Source organism: Oncorhynchus masou, unplaced genomic scaffold (assembly GCF_036934945.1).
Source record: "Oncorhynchus masou masou isolate Uvic2021 unplaced genomic scaffold, UVic_Omas_1.1 unplaced_scaffold_1555, whole genome shotgun sequence".
NCBI lineage: Eukaryota > Metazoa > Chordata > Actinopteri > Salmoniformes > Salmonidae > Oncorhynchus > Oncorhynchus masou.
In genome coordinates this window covers 130,726-138,015 of record NW_027005603.1, presented here as the reverse complement: position 1 = coordinate 138,015, position 7,290 = coordinate 130,726, and the positions used below count along the sequence as shown (strand labels likewise).

The 7,290-nt window shown below is 47.4% G+C and overlaps 1 pseudogene; it reads right to left on the bottom strand.

The window, feature by feature from the left end:
• Nucleotides 1-1,140: 1,140 nt before the first annotated feature.
• The window catches only part of LOC135531216 (11-beta-hydroxysteroid dehydrogenase type 2-like), a 58,844-nt pseudogene continuing 52,694 nt past the window's right edge, over nucleotides 1,141-7,290 (bottom strand).

Genomic DNA, 7,290 nt, shown 5'->3' with positions numbered 1-7,290 from the left:
AGGTTCTCTCCCAGTACTCCTGGTTGCCGGACTGACCTGGGATCAGAATATATAAAGGACTGAGTTAGTTTAAATTTAGAGGATGATTTAATACGTAGGTAAGAGCAATACATAATATTTGCCTCTAATAACACACTAATATGGTGCTAATAACACGCTAATAAGGTGCTAATAACACGCTAATAAGGTGCTAATAACACGCTAATAAGGTGCTAATAACACGCTAATAAGGTGCTAATAACACGCTAATAAGGTGCTAATAACACGCTAATAAGGTGCTAATAACACGCTAATAAGGTGCTAATAATGTGCTAATAACATGCTAATACGGTGCTAATAACATGCTAATAAGGTGCTCATAACATGCTAATACGGTGCTAATAACATGCTAATACGGTGCTAATAACACGCTAATACGGTGCTAATAACATGCTAATATGGTGCTAATAATGTGCTAATAACATGCTAATAATGTGTTAATAACATGCTAATAAGGTGCTAATAACATGCTAATAAGGTGCTCATAACATGATAGTAAGGCACTCATAACATGCTAATAATGTGCTAATAACATGCTAATAAGGTGCTAATAACATGCCAATAACATGCTAATGAGGTGCTAATAACATGCTAATAACATGCTAATACGGTGCTAATAACATGCTAATGATGTGCTAATAACATGCTAATTAAGGTGCTCATAACATGATAATACGGCGCTAGTAACATGCTAATGAGATGTAAATATGTTAGTCTAGTTCCACACATGGTGAGCCAATCAGAAGAGACAGATTGAGGTACACCATGTGGACACTACAATAAACGGGATGTAAATTACACACTATTATATCATCGTTGCTGCTATTAGCATGAAATAATGGTAATCGGCATTAATGAGTGTATAAATAAAGATTTACACTGTTACTACCAATCAACATCACATGTGACAGCTGCACTTCCTGTGTGGCTCTGTAGAGATATCTATCTATCCCAGGGTCTAGTCCCCATCCCATCTAGCATCTCTCTGGCGTTAGTCCCCATCCACTCTAGCATCTCTCTGGCATTAGTCCCCATCCCATCAAGCATCTCTCTGGCGTTTGTCCCCATCCCATCTAGCATCTCTCTGGCATTAGTCCCCACAACCTGTTCCCCCAGGTTTCCCTCACCTAATCTAGTATGAGAAGAGTAGAATGGTGGATGCAAGAACCCTGACCCCTCACCTGTCTTGTATGAGGATGGCAGTATGGTGGACACTTTGACCCCCAGGGTTCCATTTCGTGGCGCAGTGTGTTGATGAACAGGTTGAGAGCTGCCTTGGAGGCTCCGTACGCTGCTAGACAGGGGAACGGCTGCTCTCCCTGGAGGGAGAGAGAGGGAGAGAGAGAGAGAGAAAGAGAGAGAGAGAGAGAGATAGAGAGAGAGACAGAGAGACAGAGACATAAAGACAGAGAGAGCGAGAGAGAGACCACAACGTCAGTATTTAATATATCTAAATCGGTATTTGTTTCAGAGGGTTGAAGGGACGTGTTTATGCTACATGTTAACTATTTCCTCACATCACCTTCTATTATCTTAAAAGAACTGATACAATGTAAGTTACGCACTTTGCCCTTCGATTAATGCTTGTTTTATATGGACACATTAAAACACGTCAGTAAAGATAAGAAAGAACACTGGTTCATATGAAGGTAGAGGTGGAGGAGGAGGTGGAGGAGGAGGTGGAGGAGGTGGAGGAGGAGGAGGAGGTGGAGGAGGAAGAGGTGGAGGAGGAGGTGGTGGAGGAGGAGGAGGAGGAGGAGGAGGAGGAGGTGGAGGAGGAGGAGGTGGAGGAGGAGGAGAGGTGGAGGAGGAGGAGGTGGTGGAGGTGGTGGAGGAGGAGGTGGATGAGGAGGAGGTGGTGGAGGTGGAGGAGGAGGAGGAGGAGGGTGGAGGAGGAGGAGGAGGGAGGAGGTGGTGGAGGAGGAGGAGGAGGAGGAGGTGGAGGAGGAGGAGGAGGTGGAGGAGGGGGAGGAGGAAGGAGGTGGAGGGAGGAGGAGGAAGTGGTGGAGGAGGTGGAGGTGGAGGAGGAGGTGGAGGAGGAGGAGGTGGAGGAGGAGGAGGAGGAGGAGGAGGAGGTGGAGGAGGAGGAGGAGGTGGAGGAGGAGGTGGAGGAGGAGGGTGGAGGAGGGAGGAGTAGGAGGAGGTGGAGGAGGAGGTGGAAGGTGGAAGTGGTGGTGGAGGAGGAGGTGGAGGAAGTGGAGGTGGAGGAGGGAGGAGGAGGTGGAGGTGGAGGAGGAGTGGTGGAGGTGGAGGAAGTGGAGGAAGTGGAGGTGGAGGAGGAGGTGGAAGAGGTGGTGGAGGAGAAGGTAGAGGAGGGAGGGAGGTAGAGGTGGAGGAGGAGGTGGATGAAGTGGAGGTGGGGGAGGAGGTGGAGGAGGAGGTGGAGGAAGTGGAGGTGGAGGTGGAAGAAGTGGAGGTGGAGGAAGTGGAGGTGGAGGTGGAGTTGGAGGGGGTGTAGAGGAGGTGGTGGGGGAGGTGGAGGAGGAGGAGGAGGTGGTGGAGGAAGTGGAGGAGGTGGAGGTGGAAGAAGTGGAGGTGGAGGAGGAGGTGGAGGAGGTGGAGGTGGAGGTGGAGGAAGTGGAGGTGGAGGAGGTGGTGGAGGAAGTGGAGGAGGTGGAGGTGGAAGAAGTGGAGGTGGAGGAGGAATTGGAGGAGGTGGAGGTGGAAGAAGTGGAGGTGGGGGAGGAGGAGGTGGAGGAGGAGCTGGAGGAGGTGGTGGTGGAGGTGGAAGAAGTGGAGGTGGAGGAAGTGGAGGTGGAGGTGGAGTTGGAGGGGGTGTGGAGGAGGTGGTGGGGGAGGTGGAGGAGGGAGGAGGTGGAGGAGGATGAAGTGGAGGTGGAGGAGGTGGTGGAGGAAGTGGAGGAGGAGGTGGAGGAGGAGGTGGAGGTGGAGGAATTGGAGGTGGAGGAGTTGGTGGAGGAAGTGGAGGAGGAGGTGGATGAGGAGGTAGAGGTGGAGGAAGTGGAGGTGGGGGAGGAGGAGGTGGAGGAGGAGGTGGAGGAGGTGGAGGTGGAGGTGGAGTTGGAGGGGGGTGTGGAGGAGGTGGTGAAGGAGGGGTGGAGAAAGTGGAGGAGGTGGAGGAGGCGGAGGAGGCGGTGGAGGAGGTGGTGGAGGAGGTGGTGGTGGAGGTGGGGTGGAGGTGGAGATGGAGGGGTGGTGGAGGAGGTGGAAGGAGGAGGAGGAGGCAGATCAAGGAGGGTGGAGGAGGTGGTGGAGGTGGAGGTGGAAGAGGTGGTGGAGGAGGAGGTGGAGTTGGGGGGTGTGGAGGAGGTGGTGGAGGAGTAGGTGGAGCTGGAGGAGGTGGTGGAGGTGGAGGTGGAAGAGGTGGTGGAGGAGGTGGAGGTGGGGGTGGTGGAGGTGGAGGAGGAGGTGGGGGTGGTGGAGGTGGAGGAGGAGGAGGTGGAGGTGGAGGAGGTGGAGGAGGAGGAGGAGTAGGTGGAGGACAAAGAGGCGGAGGAAAAGGAGGAGGTGGAGGAGGTGGAAGAAAAGGAGAGGGGGAGAAGGAGGTAGAGGAGGAGGTGGAGGTGGATGAAGAGGATAGTATTGAAACAGCTCTGATTGGTTGGTATAAGGATGGTAGTATTGAGACAACTCTGATTGGTTGCTATTGGGATGATATTATTGACACAGCTCTGATTGGTTGCTATAGGGATGGTAGTATTGAGACAGCTCTGATTGGTTGCTATAGGGATGATATTATTGACACAGCTCTGATTGGTTGCTATAGGGATGGTAGTATTGAGACAGCTCTGATTGGTTGCTATAGGGATGATATTATTGACACAGCTCTGATTGGTTGCTATAGGGATGGTAGTATTGAGACAGCTCTGATTGGTTGCTATAGGGATGATATTATTGACACAGCTCTGATTGGTTGCTATAGGTATGGTAGTATTGAGACAGCTCTGATTGGTTGCTATAGGGATGATATTATTGACACAGCTCTGATTGGTTGCTATAGGGATGGTAGTATTGAGACAGCTCTGATTGGTTGCTATAGGGATGGTAGTATTGAGACAGCTCTGATTGGTTGCTATAGGGATGGTAGTATTGAGACAGCTCTGATTGGTTGCTATTGGGATGATATTATTGACACAGCTCTGATTGGTTGCTATTGGGATGGTAGTATTGAGACAGCTCTGATTGGTTGCTATTGGGATGGTAGTATTGAGACAGCTCTGATTGGTTGCTATTGGGATGATATTATTGACACAGCTCTGATTGGTTGCTATAGGGATGGTAGTATTGAGACAGCTCTGATTGGTTGCTATTGGGATGGTAGTATTGAGACAGCTCTGATTGGTTGCTATTGGGATGATATTATTGACACAGCTCTGCCCTACAGGACAGTATCTCTACAGGACAGGATGTTGTTAGCACTATTATTTAGCTTTGCGTGTAGTTTGGTATTTTGTTGTTTTTGTTCGATGATCATTTAATAAAGGAAGGAAAATGTACTATATCACGCTGCACCTTGGTCCACTAACAACTGGTTTCAACACCTGAACGTTGTGATTGGACAATATGGAAGGTGTGTGTATGAGTATGTGGTGAATTGTATTTCTGAGTGTGTGTATGTGTCGTTCACCCACCTGCAGGGCTGGAGATTGTGACGATGCGTCCCTTGGCCTGACGCAGCAGAGGCAGGAATGTCTTGGTGACGTTCAGAGTCCCAAAGAAGTTCACCTCCATACAGCCACGGTAGTTAGACATCAGAGACAACTCTGCATCCCCCGAAGTTAACACATACTCCTGCATTATTCACCAAGCCCCACAGACCTAGAGAGAGAGAGAGAGAGAGAGAGAGAGAGAGAGAGAGAGAGAGAGAGAGAGAGAGACAGAGAGAGAGAGAGAGACAGAGAGAGAGAGAGAGACAGAGAGAGACAGAGAGAGAAAGAGACAGAGAGAGACAGAGAGAGAGAGAGAGAGAGAGAGAGAGACAGAGAGAGACAAACATAGTCAATGGTAGGCTTCGAGGGGACTCCTATGGTAGGTACACCTATAGCTCATCCCTTGGCAGTAGTACTGTAGACTACTTTATCACTGACCTCAACCCAGAGTCTCTCAGAGCGTTCACAGTCAGCCCACTGACACCCCTATCAGACCACAGCAAAATCACAGTCTACCTAAACAGAGCAATACTCAATCATGAGGCATCAAAGCCAAAGGAACTGAGTAACATTAAGAAATGCTATAGATGGAAGGAATGCAGTTTGGAAACCTACCAAAAAACAATTAGGCAACAACAAATTCAATCCCTTTTAGACAATTTCCTGGGTAAAACGTTCCACTGTAATAGTGAAGGTGTAAACTTGGCAGTAGAAAATCTTAACAGTATATTTGACCTCTCAGCTTCCCTATCAAATCTAAAATCTCAAATAGAAAACCGAAGAAAACACTAAACAAACAACAACAGGGAGAATTATCTATCCAAAATGGAGATGTATGGGTAAACCACTTCTCCAATCTTTTTGGCTCTATAACAAAGAATAAAGAGCAAAAACATATACATGATCAAATACAGATCTTAGAATCAACTATTAAAGACTTCCAGAACCCACTGGATTCTCCAATTACATTGAATGAGTTACAGGACAAAATAAAAACCCTCCAACCCAAAAAGGCCTGTGGTGTTGATGGTATCCTCAATGAAATGATCAAATATACAGACAACAAATTCCAATTGGCTATACTAAAACTCTTTAACATCATCCTTAGCTCTGGCATCCTCCCCAAAATTTGTAACCAAGGACTGATCACCCCAATCCACAAAAATGGAGACAAATTTGACCCCAATAACTACCGTGGAATATGCGTCAACAGTAACCTTGGGAAAATCCTCTGCATTATCAATAACAGCAGACTCGTACACTTCCTCAATGAAAACAATGTACTGAGCAAATGTCAAATTGGCTTTTTACCAAATTACCGTACAACAGACCATGTATTCACCCTGCACACCCTAATTGACAAACAAACAAACCAAAACAAAGGCAAAGTCTTCTCATGCTTTGTTGATTTCAAAAAAGCCTTCGACTCAATTTGGCATGAGGGTCTGCTATACAAACTGATGGAAAGTGGTGTTGGGGGTAAAACATAAGACATCATAAAATCCATGTACACAAACAACAAGTGTGTGGTTAAAATTGGCAAAAAACACACAAATTTCTTCACACAGGGTCGTGGGGTTAGACAGGGATGCAGCTTAAGCCCCACCCTCTTCAACATTTATATCAACGAACTGGCGCGGGCACTAGAAAAGTCTGCAGCACACGGCCTCACCCTACTAGAATCTGAAGTCAAATGTCTGCTGTTTGCTGATGATCTGCTGCTTCTGTCACCAACCAAGGAGGGCCTACAGCAGCACCTAGATCTTATGCAGATTCTGTCAGACCTGGGCCCTGACAGGAAATCTCAGTAAGACCAAAATAATGGTGTTCCAGTCACCAGGACCACAAATACAAATTCCATCTAGACACTGTTGCCCTAGAGCACACAAAAAACTATACATACCTTGGCCTAAACATCAGCGCCACAGGTAACTTCCACAAAGCTGTGAACGATCTGAGAGACAAGGCAAGAAGGGCATTCTATGCCATCAAAAGGAACATAAATTTCAACATACCAATTAGGATTTGGCTAAAAATACTTGAATCAGTCATAGAGCCCATTGCCCTTTATGGTTGTGAGGTCTGGGGTCCACTCACCAACTAAGACTTCACAAAATGGGACAAACACCAAATTGAGACTCTGCACGCAGAATTCTGCAAAAATATCCTCCGTGTACAACGTAGAACACCAAATAATGCATGCAGAGCAGAATTAGGCCGATACCCACTAATTATCAAAAAAAGAAAAGTGCTGTTAAATTCTATAACCACCTAAAAGGAAGCGATTCCCAAACCTTCCAGGAAAGTTTTGACTATGTACAGACTCAGTGAGCATAGCCTTGCTATTGAGAAAGGCCGCCGTAGGCAGACATGGCTATAGATACCTCTGCCTAAACAAATGTAAATCCCAGAGTCTAGAGCATCTTGTTTAATCCTCTTCATTAGTCGTAGTGCTAACAGCACTTGGCTCTGTGGTGAGTGTGCTGTTTGCAGCCAAGTGAAACATGAAGCTGACCCTTGATTGCCAGCCAGCCCCCCACACAGCCCACCCAGGATATAGAGTATGTGTAGGAGAGTGTTTGACCTTTAATTCAAGTTCTGTGACTACATCATCCTCTGATACACACCCACACGAGTGGTC